The sequence below is a fragment of the Heterodontus francisci genome, chromosome 7, assembly GCF_036365525.1.
Source record: "Heterodontus francisci isolate sHetFra1 chromosome 7, sHetFra1.hap1, whole genome shotgun sequence".
NCBI classification, from domain to species: domain Eukaryota; kingdom Metazoa; phylum Chordata; class Chondrichthyes; order Heterodontiformes; family Heterodontidae; genus Heterodontus; species Heterodontus francisci.
This window is the reverse complement of record NC_090377.1, coordinates 102934013-102949362: the sequence shown is the minus strand read 5'-3', so window position 1 is coordinate 102949362 and position 15350 is coordinate 102934013. Positions and strand designations below refer to the sequence as shown.

General features: G+C 42.0%; 1 long non-coding RNA gene across 1 annotated transcript; it reads left to right on the top strand.

Moving 5' to 3' along the window:
• Positions 1-877: 877 nt before the first annotated feature.
• On the top strand, positions 878-12337 carry LOC137371757 (uncharacterized). The gene is made up of 3 exons (XR_010975283.1): positions 878-960; positions 5588-5627; positions 10876-12337. It is a non-coding gene; the product is annotated as an uncharacterized lncRNA (long non-coding RNA).
• The last annotated feature ends 3013 nt before the right edge of the window (positions 12338-15350 follow it).

Genomic DNA, 15350 nt, shown 5'->3' with positions numbered 1-15350 from the left:
AGCCATCCCCTCAAGATCTCCAGCCAGCACTGCAGCCCTGCCTGTGGGAAAAGGCGAAGAGGTCAGCAAGGCAGGCTTGGGGAAGACCAGCAGGGAAAGGCGCTTGTCGGCTTGGCAGAAGGAAGTTCCCAGGTGGCCTCACAGTTCACTGGCAACTCCTGAATGTTCTCCTCCAGGCTAGTCGGGAATGATGGGAGCTCCTCTTCCCCAGGGATAGAAGGAGGAGACCTCCGACCTAACTAAGCAAGCCTGGATGGAGATCGCGGAGGAGGTCAGCAGCCATGGAGTCTTCAGAGAACCTGGCTGCAGTGCTCCAAGCATGCCAAAGACCTTCTCCATTCTGCCAGGGTGAGTACCAGACCTTGGTTCCCTTAGGGGTTAGCAAATGTGAGGATGCAGCTGCTGGTTAACAAGGAGGTGCAAGTGTGCCTTGTGAGGGAGGAAGAGCAGCTGTCTTCCACATCTGGGGGTTCCTCTCAGGGCTGTGGACAGTGACTACTCAGTCTCTCTGCCAGTGACATTAGCGCCTCAAGATGCCACAGTGACAGGGGAAGCTCCTGCATCTGTGCAGGCGTCCCTCAGTATACTGGGGCCCACCAGGCCTCAGGCTGCCAGAGGTTATCCCAGGCCAGGGGCAACAAAGTCTGCCTCCATCACAGCTGGCACTGAAGGGTGAGCACCACATAGGAGAACTCATAAAAGAATTAAGAAAACAAATTAGATGAACTTGGGATTCACTGGTGAATAGATAGTTAAGCCAGTGCTGCTTGTGTGTTCCACTGTTTGTAATAAATTTGTTATTTGTTTTCTTGACATTTCCATCTACTGTTGGAGGACCTCAGGAAGGACAGGATTACCTCAACTCGTCCCAAGGGCCGCCTGAGAGGGGTCAGGGCATTTGCGGTCATTTTTTGAAGCATTATGTGGCACTGGGCGAGGGAGATCGGGCTTGCAACCAAGGTAAATGACAACAGTAGAGGTTGAAGGTGGACCATTTTTTTGGCTGGAAGGATGATGTGGAAAAGGTCATCTGAATGGTGTATGTATGAGTGCCTGCCAAGACTTCCTTGTGCCTATTTCAATGCGTCCTCCATCCGGCCCATCATGTCTATTGGGATGTTGCGGCTGGTCATCTGTTTCCTCACCATTCTCCTCATCTGGGGATGCTTCACGCACCACTATATCCTTAATGGCCAGGACCTCCCCCATTCTGCAGGGCCAGGTTGTGCATAGTACAGCAGACCAACACGATCTTGGAGACCCTCACTGGGCCCTATTGAAGTACCCCATCGGAACGATCCAGGCATCTGAATCTCATCTTCAGAAGACCTATGGTCAGTTCAATGGTACATAAGAATATAAGAAATAGGGGCAGGTGTAGGCCATTTGGATCCTTCAGCCTGTTCCACCATTCAATAAGATCATGGCTGATCTGATCGTGGCTATAACTCCATTTTCCTGCCTGCCCTACAATAACCTTTGACTTCCTTGTAGATCTGTAACAGTGCTTTGATAGTTCTGACTCCTCGTTCAACTTCGCCATTGGATTGAGGATATCTGGGGGAACTTATAAGATGTACAAACCCACAGTTTCCCACAAAGTGTGTGAAGTAGTCGTTTACAAATTGTTGACCATTATCTGACACAATCTGGTCAGGAATGCCATGTGTTGCAAAGATCTCAGTTAAAGCTCGAATGTCTATCTCGGTAGTCATTGTGCACAAACATTTGACTTCAATTCACCTGGAAAAATAATGACAATCAGGTAGGATTTTCCATTAAACATGAATAGATCCATCCCCAGACGTTCCCATGGTCTGGTTTGAAATTGGGTCAAGAAAAGGGGTTCCCTCTGGTTTGTTCTGTGCATTGCTCATACCTGGCAATTGGAAATCATATCTTCTATATTTCTCAATATGCCCAGCCACCACATGGATGACTAAGCCCATGCTCTGCATTTCGTGATATCCATGTGGCCCTGGTGCATTTTCTCCAAGCTGGGGAGGTGGTGGTGTAGTGGTAATTATCGCAACTAGTAATCCAGAGGCCCATGCTAATGCCCTGGGGACATGGGTTCAAATCCCACCATGACAGTTGATGGAATTTAAATTCAGTTCATTGATAAACTCAATTAATTCATAAAAATCTGGAATTGAAAGCTCGTCTCAGAAATGGTGCCATGAAACAATCATCGGTTGTTGTAAAAGCCCATCTGGTTCACTAATGTCCTTTCGGGAAGGAAATCTGCCATCCTTACCTGATCTGGCCTACATATGACTTTAGACCACAGCAATGTGGTTGACTCTTAACTGCCCTTTGAAATGGCCCAGCAAGCCCTTCAGTTATCAAGGGCAATTAGGAATGGGCAGTCCGGACTGAACATTGAGTTCAATAATTTCAGAGCATTTCAGAGCCCCCCATTTTACTTTCATTTTTAGTTATTTTTTCTTCCTTTTTTTTAACATTCTTTTTTACATTTTTTACAATCTTTATTTTTGCATTTATTTCATTTCACCTTTGTTCAGTTTGCTTACCCAATGTTTTTTTTCAGGTTTGCACTTGCTGTTGTTCAATATTCAGTGCATTTACACCTAACCTGTACTAATGCTTTGTCTTTCAACACACCATTAACATATTGTTTGCCTTTGCTCCGTGACCTTTTGGTCAGCTATGTGGCCTGGTCCAATCTAGACCTCCTTTGTTATCTCTTGCCCCACCCCCACATCACTTGTTTATAACTTGTGACTTTTCTAATATTTGTCAGTTCCGATGAAGGGTCACTGACCCGAAACGTTAACTCTGCTTCTCTTTCCACAGATGCTGCCAGACCTGCTGAGTGATTCCAGCATTTCTTGTTTTTAATTCACAATAGTAATATGCTTTCAGTGCTCAAAGAAGATTTTCATCAACGTACCACAGGGCCACTGCTATGTCCAATCTTGCACGCAATATTGGCAGATACAGATGCATTCCTTACCTTGCATCTGAGCATGATGAATTTTTTGGAGCTTTTTTGAACTTGCCAGCCATTGTGATGCAGTGAGCTGAGAATACAACTCAATTTAATTAATGAAGTTAATATCCTGTTGTGTCAGATGATCAACAGTAGCTCTGGACAATGCATCTTCTTCTACTTTCCTGATAAGATTAAGGTCTATACAAACTCTTGTATTTGATTCTGTCGAACAAACAGTGTTTCCAATATTTGCTTTCCCTTGTGCTGGAGTGTTGCCTGTAGCTTTACCTTGACTTTCAGTTCACTCCCTCCTGGACCATGTAACTGAGTTTCTGTTGGTTGCAGGTAATGTGTTGATAACCACAGTTCGTTATCTGATAAAACTGTTACACTTGCTCCCGCGTCTAGTTTAAAGTTGGTGATATGTCCATTTATATATGTATATCTGCAGTCCAGAATGCATGATTAGGGTCATTGTCTCACCAATGAAGTTTTCTGATTTCTCTTCTGGTGGAGATTGTTCAGTTTCATTATTAGCTCTATGTGTGAAGACTTTTCCTTTAGAACCTGTGAAAGTAGAGTTTCACTTTGGTACATCTTCAGAAAATGGCCAACTTTCTGGCAGTGAAAGCATTCTGCTTTGTGTGCAGGACACTGTTGGTGCCTGTGGGTCTTTTTTGGTGCTACAGCACTGGCAGGGTTTTATGGCATCTTGTACTTTCCCTCCCAAGTGTATCTTCTTTCCTGTTGCTTCTTTTACGGAGTTTGCTTAAGGAACTGTATGGTCATTGGAGGTTTCCTGACCCCAGGTTGTTTTTCACCTCTCAGGATTGCTCTGTTCTGCTTACGGACCTCTGCTTGTCTCACCAACTCTATTGCTTTCTCCAAGGTGATGTTTTCCTTAGACTGCAATAAATCTGATAGAGATTCATCAGCGATACCCACTACAATACAGTCTCCATATTCACATCCTTCAACTAGCCTGTAAAGGTCATTAATAAAAGCATCTGCTGGTTCATCTGGCTTCTGGACCCTTCCGTTGAATTTGGCCTTATCTAGAATCTTGTTGCTCCTCGGGTTGAAATAGTTATCGAAAGCTTTTAAGTAATGTGTTGACTTGTTCTGCTTCAGACTTGCTGTCTAATTTTGAAGCAATTCTGTACCTCAAAAATCTTTTTCTCCAAAGTGATCAGCTTTGAGTTTGATTTGGTCCTTCCATGTGTCCAAATCTCTCTGGTAGCATAAATTTAAGATCCATTGCTTTTCTAAGTATTCTAGGTCGTTTACTTGCTGTTTTAAATTCTTCTTCCATTCTTGGAAGTTTTCCTGCACTTCTCAGCCACATGTAATAGCACCGACATCAGAACCTCCCTTGCTAGGGATTCGGTTTTCCCAGTGCTACCTCCCTAGTGCACCATTAAAGACAATTTTCTACCCTTTTTTAAGGGTTGCTCACCAGATCCACGACAGTTGCTTGGTTCTCTGACTCAAAGCCTGCAATCACTGGACCAGGAATTTTTTTCCACAAACCACCACTCTGTGGTGCAGCCTGAATGCCTCTACAAGCCGACTCCCCTACTGTCCATGCCTACGCTTCAACCACGGAGCAACTCTGGAGCTCTTTACAGCCTCTTCCCGAGTTCTGCAGATTTGGTGCCACTTTTTTCAGGTCTGACTTTCAAACCTTCTTAAAAGTTTTTTTTTTTAATTGTGTGTTGTATGGCAAGAACCACCACTGTTCACCATGTTGTATGTTCGGTTTTCCAGCCAGCAGTGATTACTGAGTCTTGGGTAACTTTTAATGATAATTAATTTATTACATATTGCAGAACTATGTACAATTTTTTAAGCATATCTAACTCCTCGAATGCCATGCTGCTGCTTCTTCTATTCAAGTCCCTCTCTCATGTGATCTCTTACACCATCATAGTGGGAGGTATTACTCACACTGTCCCAGACATTAACCCTTTCAAACCCTATACTACATGGTGAATGAGCCATCTGTCAGCTGACATATGCTTTGTGGGCCTCTGGCTGTGAGATCCTTCAACTGTCTCTGATAGAGCCCTGGAAGGAGCCAGGGGCTAAAAACTTGAGGGCAGTGGTGACTTTGACAGCCATTGCTAATGCATGGCCAGCAGGGCCAGCAGGTCTTCTTCTTGGGAAGCTGCAGATGTCTGCCACCACCTGGCATGTCATCCTGAGCCTCCTGAGACACTGGTGTTCAGATATATCAAGGAAACTCAGCCTCAGCCTGTAAACTCTGTTTCGTGAATAGTGCCTCCTGCGGCCTGCGCCTCTCTGCTGGTTCACTTTCTGTTGGTCCACTCTCTGGTGTGCAGCTACTGGTCTGTCGCCAGCAAGATGCTGGTGCTGTTGTTGCTGGTCATGCTACTGCTCATCTGAGGTCCAATCTAAGGCAACATAAAGAGCGCCCATCCTGATGTGATATAACAATTTGCAAAGTATAGAAAGTCAACTCTCAGTAAATGTACTGTGAGCAAGCCTTTCCCACAAGCAGGTAAGAATGTAGCTCTGACTACTGAGTGTTTATTGTAGTATTTCCATGAGACGGGTTGACCCCTTGATTTGCCGTTGTGTACTCACCTTGCTTTCACTGGTGTGTTTCAGGAAGCCCAAGAAACCCGTGAATCCAATTTCCAACTCAAAAGTGAGTAGAAATATCGCTCTAATTGAGCTATTGGCTCTCCTGAGTTTGCATGCATGTCACCTAGCGCACTCAATGTAAATGCTGAAGTCGGCGGATCCAACTTGCTCTCAATTTCCCTAGTTTTTAACCACCAACCTCAACCGAACCCACATGCTCCACCCTGTTAAAATTACCAACAAAGTAATTTTATGGTTTATTATTGCTATCTTTCGAGTGAATTTAAAAAAAAATATTTATCCTCACTGAGACTGCTCTGTATTTTCTGTTACTTTAAATGCATTTTTATGACATCAGTATGAGTCACATTACAAACTGAAAAACTTCCAAGCTTTCATGTTCTTCATCATTCTGTGCCTGATGTGCATGATAACTTGAAATATTTTCTTACTTAAAGAATGAATATTTGGTGTAAGTTCAGCACTTTCCTCGAAGTCCTGACTATTTATGCTGATTTCCACTTGTTTAAGCCCATTTTGACGTTCCAGTGTGTGTTATTGAGAGTGGCAGGAAATTTGGGTGTAAATAGGCATCGGCAAAACGAGTGCACAAATGAGCATAATTTCAGGTATGATTTCTCGATCATGACCTCAAAGGAAATTCCACTCCCAAGTGGAATTTCTGGAATACTGGAATACTGGAACTCTGCATTGTTTCATTGGGTCAAATTGGCACAAAACCATTAGCTCACAAAAATTGTAGATCATCGATTAATATTTCTGCATTGTAAGTGGCCCACTATTATTTAATATGTAGTTAAGTTCCCTTTTTGCCATATTCTCCCCTTTTAGATTGTGATGATCACTATTCTATGGTCCATGATTATTCTTGTGACTGAGGGAGAGGTGCTGATGTGTGGAGGACACAAACCAGGGTTAGACAGTGGACAAATACTCTGCTATTCTTGCATTACTGTAAGACATGGGAGTATTTATGCAGCACCTTTTCCCTGTTGGTTAAGTGGGTTAGAATCCCATAGCATTAATTGTGGCAGGAGTGGGCTTCTCATTCCAGACTTATATATTCTTATTCCACTCTGTTGCATGCCATTCTTTAGCTGCTGCAATTAATTGTTTTTTCTAGGCTCCCTGAGTGGCAATCTGAAGCAGCCACCAAGAGATATAATATAACATTGTCATTTCATTTACTTAGATATTTTCCTTCTCCCCATCCACTTTGGAACAGAGCCTCAAAGATGACTTGAAATCAGGAACACACTCTTTTGGTTGCATGGAAGAACCCAACTAGTTCACTAATGTCCTTTAGGGAAAGAAACCAGCCATTCTTACCTGGTCTGGCCAATACATGACTCGAGCCCCACAGCAATATGCTTGACACTGGTCTTTGTAGAGGCCTAACAAGCCACTCAGTTGTATCAAAGTTTTCAAGGGCAACTAAAGATGGGCAATAAATGCCAACCTTACCAGTGATCACCAAATCTCAAGATTGAATTTTAAAAAACAGTTGCATTCACAGTGCCAAAAAATATTGCAATTTTTTTTGGTAAAAGTTTTCAATATGTTTTCGTGCAATATTGTTTCTCCCACATATTTATGGCTACATTGCTAAAGGTTTCCATTGTTTCCCCCCACAATTATTTCTGGATTGCTTTAAAGAAATTGCACAAGGAGCATTCTTTAATGTGCATTCCTTAGTATCAAATACTTTTGCTGCTCATAGTCACAATATTTTGATTTTTGTATCTAAGTAAACTGCAGATATAAGACTTGCCCTTATTCTCTGTGATTTATGCCCTTCTTCACCGCTCTAAAAAAAGTATCTGATCCAAGCGACATTTTTTGAACTTTATTAACATAAAAGGAATGCTCCTCTTACTGTCTGCTTGCTTGGTTGAACATTTCTTGTGAAATGGGTCGAATGGAATGCCAAGGGCGACTGTTGTGCATTTTGTGTTCACTTTAATGATTACGCCATTAAATATTGTGAATAGTGATATACATGGAGAACCAAAGGCATAGTTTGCAGATGAGTGTGGTTGCATATGTTTGTGCAAAGATTCTGTGCATTTGGAAACTGTGCATAACTCTTCACATGGAAGTTGAAAATTATGCTGATTGCCTGTCATCTCAGTTAACAGAGTAGTACTTTGGTGCTAATTTTGACTTGGCATGATATTGCAAAATGGTTGATAAGAAATCAGCAGCCCATTTTACTTTTCCCCTAATTTTTGTTTCCATTGAAGGAAATGGAAATAAAAATTGAGAGAGCTGTAAAGCAAGCTGCCAATTCGTTATCACCCATTTGACATTATCATAAAATGTCAAAATGTAACCCCTGTATTTAGCATTTCACAGAATACATATTTCTTGCTTAAAATGCATAACCTTGAGTAGAATGGCCCTTCTGCTTATTGTCATAGGTGTTGATCAAGTCTCATTCGTACAATGGCAACATCACAGCATGTAACTCCAAAATGTACATCTAAATGCAGTAGACATACAATTAAATAATAAAATGTTCACTCTCATGATAGGTGACAATGGACTATCTTACACAAGTAGTCTGATACAGGAGTTCTTTTGATACACCACTGCTCGATGGCAAGTCTGCTTGCTGCAGTTGTATTTGTTACTATTGTATTTCAAAAAACATCCATTTCACAGAGATGGTTGCAGACTTCCTGTCATGTGATCTCATGCTTCACACAGAAGTTGATTCTTGCTGTCATATCCATGTGGTTTAAAATGTTGTTAAAACAATTACACCGTTATAGATAACAAACCACAACATGTGCTGTTGTGAAGGTCTTTTTTTTCTGTAACAATTCCGAATAGTGTAAAATGTACATGTTTTTGGAGCTGCTTTTCCCACTTACTGTATAGTAACGTTGCCTGCACCAGCTTCCCTGTAAGGATTTTTCAGATAGATTGTTTGAATGCTCCCTTGCTGGCATGCGGGCAGCTAAAGGCTCGTTGCTGTGTGGGCGTTGGCAGCTTGAACTGTGCAACTGCTTCCTCCATGTAAATTTCCTTTATTATGGTCTGTGTAAAAAATGTAGCTGCCACTAATATTTTAGCAGCTATCAATCAACAGGCTATTTTGGGAACATTTCCTTTTCATGTCACTGTTTGTTTTTGTCATTCCTTTTCTCTCCACACAGACTCTGCAGGAATGTCAAAGCTGCTTTGATATTCCCGTTAGCTACTCTACTTTATGTCTGATATACAGTCTTTCACTAGTTAAATTCACACTGCTGTCTCATTGATGCATATCAAATTTACCTACTTCAATTTCCAGGCTTTGTTTTAAAATGTAAAGATAGGAACACGTAGTTAGAACTGTGTAAAATAAGATCTAAATTTTGCAATGAAACATTGATGTCATTAAATTAGTTTACCTTGTTTCTCAGGCTAACAAAGCAACATTAAAAATTGTAAAAGGGTAATGTAGCACATAGCTTCATGGGAGGTTGGCAGAATTGTTATTTCCGTTCTTGAGAATTGCGATAACTCACCAGAAACAAAGTGAAAACTGAACAGTGATCAGTATTATGTTCAGAATTCAAGATTTCTGCTGCACAGAGCTCAATCTACCTTAATTACAACATTTTATGCTATATTGAGGAAGTGGTGACTGGAAGTCTGTTGTTACCTTCAAGATTGAAACCATTTGTTGAAAGAAACCATGGTACCTTGTGCTACATAACATAATCAGGTTATAATTCATTTTTGGTCATTTTCAGACTAAAGTGATAATATACTGATTATAAAGGACATATTCTTCAGAATAGGTGTCATGATACTGGTAGCATTCAACCACTAATTAGCATTTCAAAATAAGTAGTCTCAACAAACCCTTTCCCAGTGGGAGGTAAGAAAGCAGGTGTGAGCACTGAGCATTGATTGATGTCCATATTACTGCCTTTTAATTATCCTCATGTAATACCATACAATCTTCTTGCTTCCTTTCAAACCAGGAAACAAGTGCATGTGATGTTAAACTTAAATGCTGATGAAAATCTCCTTGAAATTGCTTAATTTAAATAATATAATCAGTGACCTGCCTCTCCGGACGGGATTACATACACGCAGCCAAACACACCTGAGTTAAATCTGGAAGTTGGCACGTTGGAGCTGGGTTCTGGTCACATTTCTGCTTCCTGAACCCAACCCATACACTCTTGGCTATTAAAATTCCCCCTTTATACTTTATCACTTCCTGAGCACAACGGTTTCTTGCTGCCGAATGCACTAATTACACACAGATGGTAACTTGTGGAGATAATCAAGGATTGCAAGAATGACAATAATTTGTATTTATATAGCACCTTTAACATAATAAAATATACTGAGGCACTTCACACTGAACAACACACAGAGATACTAGGGCAGATTATCAAAAACTTGGTCAAAGAAGTAGGTTTTAAGGAGCATCTTAAAGGAGTAAAGAGAGGTAGAGAGACAGAGAGGTTTAGGGAGGAAATATCACAGCTTAGGGCCTAAGCAGCTGAATGTACAGCCACCAAAGGTGGAGTGTTTAAAATTGGGGATGCTCAAGACGCCAGTATTAGAGGATCACAGATATCTCAGAAGGGTTGTAGGGCTGGAGGAGATTACAGAGATAGGGAGGGGCATGGCCATGGAGGGATTTGAAAACAAGGATGAACATTTTATAATTGACGTGTTGCTGAAAGGGGAACCAATGTAGGTCAGCAAGCACAGGGGTGATGGGTGAACAGGACTTGGTGCAAGTTAGGACACAGGCAGCAAAGCTTTGGATGACCTCAAGTTTATGGAGGGTAGAACGTGAGAGGCCGGTCAGGAGTGGTTGAGGACAGTCAAGATTAGACATAACTAAAGCATGGATAAGGGTTTCAACAGCAGATGAGCTGAGACAGAGGCAGAGTTGGGAGGTGTAATGGAGGTGGGAAACAGGCAGTCTTAGTGATGGCATAGATATATGGTTGGAAGCTCATCTTGGGGTCAAATGTGAAAGCAAGGTTTCAAACAGTTTGGGTTAGCCTCAGACAGTTGCCAGGGAGAAGGATGGATTCAGTGGCTAGGGAGTGAAATTTGCGGCAGGGACCAAAGGAAATGGTTTTGGTCTTCCCAATATTTAATTGGAGGAAATTTCTGCTCATCCATGTCACAGAAGCAGCCTGACAATTTGGAGACAGTGGAGGGGTCAAGCGAAGTGGTGATGAGATAGAGCTGAGTTTCATCAGTGTGCACATGAAAGGACGATGATAGGTCACAGACCTGAAACGCTAACTCTATTTCTCTCTCTACAGATGCTGCCAGAGCTGCTGAGTATTTCCAGCCTCTTTCTGTTTTTGTGGAACGTGGCAACTGATGTGTCTTCAGATAATGTCACCGAGGGACAGCATGTATTTCAGAAATGGGAGGAAGCAAGGATAGATCTTTGGAGGACACCAGAGGTAACAGTGCAAGAGCAGGAAGTCATAAATGGCACTGTCTGATTCTTAATGACTTTAGACTTTCTGTGCAAACACACAGCATCTTGAAGTATGATTGAGGAAAAAAAATGTGCCATTTGCTGGTAACATTATTTTTACAGAAGATCTAATCTGCATATTTATGAAAAGCAGGCTGAAGCAAAAAGAACAAAACAATTGGGACACATACTTGCTGTACACAGATAACGTATTCTGAGCACTGAAGATGCTTGCACTATTTTTAATGCACATGGCCCTCAATTGGGTGCAACTGTATAGACAAGGCATTCCAAGAGGAGAGAGAGATTTAAAAGTGCCTTCACTTTAAAGAGGAAGAATTTCCCAGTGACGATAGTAAACAGTTCTGTGGTTGGCAATAATAATACATCAGCCAGAAGGTAATGAGAACTGACTGTAAATGTCATAACAGCACAAATTTTATTGCTTGCATGGGATACTGAGCTGCAGAGAAATATTACTGAATGTTTATGGTAACTTGGTCAGGCAGGATTATGATGCATGCTGGATATAGCCAGAAGGTGCGTTTATGTAGGTTTATAGTCCAATTCATTTTCCACAGTGGAACCTACATTATCTGCTCTCTCATAACCTGAATTTTTGATTATCCGTGGATAATAAAGCTGGGTTAGGAGAGAAGTGGGAGTCCATGAGAAAAAGAACATTAGTGAGAAAAAGTACTCCATCAAATTTCGATTTCATATAATCTGAAAGAGATTAAAAGGGAGTGATACTGCATAATAAAAGTACCTCAAACAACATAGGGTGCAAAGTAAATATGATCAAAATACTCAGTGGATTTGTAATTATCCATCAGTTTACTTATGTGCCAGTAAAGAGGGGCATTATCCTTCACTATGATGGATACATTCTCTTCTGTGCCCCCTCTGTCCCCATCTCCAACAATTGCAAGGGATTTATGGCTTTCGATGTGACTATGTTTGAGACAATTCATTCATCTGCATTTTCTACTTGCCCACATTGTCCACTATTCCAAACCACCTCCTATCCATACACTAGCCCTGAACCCACACCTATCTCTCCTGTCTCCCCACATGCACTATTCAATCTCATCTTGCCCATGAGATCCGTCTTCTGCTCCCTTAACCCTATTCCCTATTTATGGGGAGATGGTGGCATAGTGGTAATATCACTGGACGAGTAATCCAAAGGCCCAGGCTAATGCTCTGGGGACACCGTTTCAAATCCCACCACAACAGCTGGTGGAAATTTAATTCAATTAATTAATAAATTCAATTAATTAATAAAAATCTAGAATTGAAAGCGAGTCTCAGTAATGATGCCATGATTGATTATCATTGACATCATTGATTGTCGTAAAAAACCATCTGGTTCTTTCGGGAAGGAAATCTGACATGCTTACCTGGTCAGGCCTGCAATGTGACTCCAGACCCACAACAATGTGTTTGACTCATAACTGCCCTCTGAAATGGCCTAGCAAGTCACTCAGTTGCCAAGGGCAATTAGAGATGGGCAGTGATGCCCACATCTCATGAAAGAATGAAAAAACAAAATCCTTTCAATTTGGAGAGCTGCCAGGTGGAAAATGGAAGAGAAAAGTTGTGATGATGTCCTGCTGTTAAATTTGGCAGGATCTCCGCATCCATGGCCTTGCTGGGTTCTGCACACTACCATTTCCCTCGCACCCGACATCCCTGCTTCCCTGTAAAGATTAGGGCCATGGAGTTTGTAGCAGCAACTGAAGACAATCGGGCTAAATCTGATCGCCCCCAAAAATGACTGCAGGGAGCGCGTCAACTTCGTGCTATTGATTAGCTGGACACATCATGAGTCACTGGCACCACTTAAAGCTAGCATGCACTGCTTAAAACTATCCTGCACCCCTTAAAGGCGAGGTGTATGAAAGTTGGAGCAGTGCTAGGAGTCGTGCAGGAAATGAATCTGACCTGGGAAACACTGAAGAATGGTAGAACATGAGAGCGAGTGGGCTCCAAGGTTGTTGGAAGCTGTGATGGAGGTTTTGGTGCAGGACGTGGAAAGTAGGAAGATGTCCTGTATCTGCAGTGGGCCAGGAAGCCCTCCAGATGCATGCTGAGAAGGCAATGGGAGCAGATAGTCATGGAGGTCAATGCCAGGAGTCAAGCCCCAGGACCTTGGTGCAATGCCACAAAAAGTTCAATGACCTCACAAGTGGTCAATTTCAGTGAATGCATCTTCAAATGCCAAATCCGACCAAATTCACCACTAGCCTCAGGCACTGCTCAATTTACCGCGCACCTATCACTCACTTACCATCTCTACCAATCAGGACTCATGCTTGAAAATCCTTTTTTTTAATTCATTTCATGGGATGTGGGTGTTGCTGACAAGTCATTTGTTGCCCATACCTAATTGCCCTTGAGAAGATGGTGGTGAGCTGCCTTCTTGAACCACTGCAGTCCATGTGGTGTAGGTACACCCACCGTGCTGTTAGAAGGGAGTTCCAGGATTTTGATCTACCAACAGTGAAGGAACGGTCATATAGTTCTAAGTCAGAATGGTGTGTGGCTTGGAGGGGAACTCGCAGGTGATGGTGTTTCCATGCATCTGGTAGCTAGTCAAGTGGGCTGCTTTGTCCTTGATATGACCATACAAATTAGAAGCAGAAGTAGGCCATTCAGCCATTTAATAAGATCATGGCTGATCTGTTTCTGTCTCGAACTCCACACTCCCATTTACCCCCGATAATCTTTGATTCCCTTGCCTAACAAGAATCTATCTACCTCCGCCTTAAAAATATTCAATGACCCTGCCTCCACCACCTTCTGAGGCAGAGAATTCCAAAGTTGCACAATCCTCTGAGAGAAAAAATTTCTCCTCTCCTCTGTCCTAAAAGGGCAACCCCTAATTTTCAAACAATGAACCCTAGTTCTGGACTCACCCACAAGAGGAAACATCCTTTTCACATTCAACTTGTCAAGATCGTTCGGGATCTTATAAACTTCAATCAAGTCTCCCCTCAATCTTCTAAACTCCAGTGAACATGAGCCCAGTATGTCGTTATAAAACAACCCCCTCATTCCAGGTATCAATCTAGTAAACCGCCTCTGAACCGCCTCCAACGCTTTCACAACCTTCTTTAAATAAGGAGACCAAAACCGCACACAGTATTGGAGATGCGGTATCACCAACGCCCTGTATAACTGAAGCATAACATCCTTATTTTTATTTTCAATTCCTCTCGTAATAAAAGATAGCATTCCAATAGCCTTCTTTATTACCTGCTGTACCTGCATACTAACCTTTTATGACTCATGCACTAGAACACCTAGATCCCTCTGCAGCTCAGAATCCTACAGTCGTTCCCCGTTTAAGTAAGACTCTGCTTTTTTATTCTTCCTACCAAAGTTAACAACATCACATTTTCCCACATTATACTCCATCTGCCAGATTTTTGCCCATTCACTCAACCTATCTATATCAGTCTGTAACCTCCTTATGTCCTCTTCACAACATATTTTCCTACCTATCTTAGTGTCATCTGCAAATTTAGCTACCATGCCATCGCTCCCCTCATCTAAATCATTAATATAAATTGTAAAAAATTGAAGCCCCAGCACAGACCCTTGTGGGACTCCACTCGTAACATCCTGCCAATCAGAAAAGGACCCATTTATGCATACTCTCTGTTTTCTGCCAGCCAGACAATCTTATATCCATGCTAATATGCTACTTCCTACACCATGAGCTCCTACTTTGCGCAATAACCTTTTATGTGGCATCTTGTCAAATGCCTTCTGGAAATCCAAGTACAGTACGTCAATAGGCTCCCCTTTATCCACAGCACACGTCAATCCTTCAAAGAACTCCAATAAAGTGGTTAAACATGATTCACCAGCTCCATTATTCGTTCTGCCAACTCTGAAAAATCACATTCATTGCCCTTACTACGGCATCAGCTGACAAACTGGTCTATTGATTTCTGTGATTTCTGCCTGTAGGACATCAATTCCAGGTGGTGAATTCAAAAATTCACTCTTGATCGAGCTGATCTTCTAGTATTTTCCATTTCTTGGTGGGATCTTTCTGGTCCTCATCAGATATGCTTGAGATATTGATTCTGTGTAATCCCTCACTTCCAACTGCTATTCGTATTTTCACAGCCTGTTTTTCTGTAATTACTTGGTCTGTAAAGCAGAATTACAGAATTGTTACAGTGCAGAAGGAGGCCATTCAGCCTATTGTGTCTGCACTGGCTCTCTGAAAGAGCAATTCCCTCAGTTCCATTCCCCTGCCTTTTCCCCATAACCCTGCACATTCTTCCTTTTCAT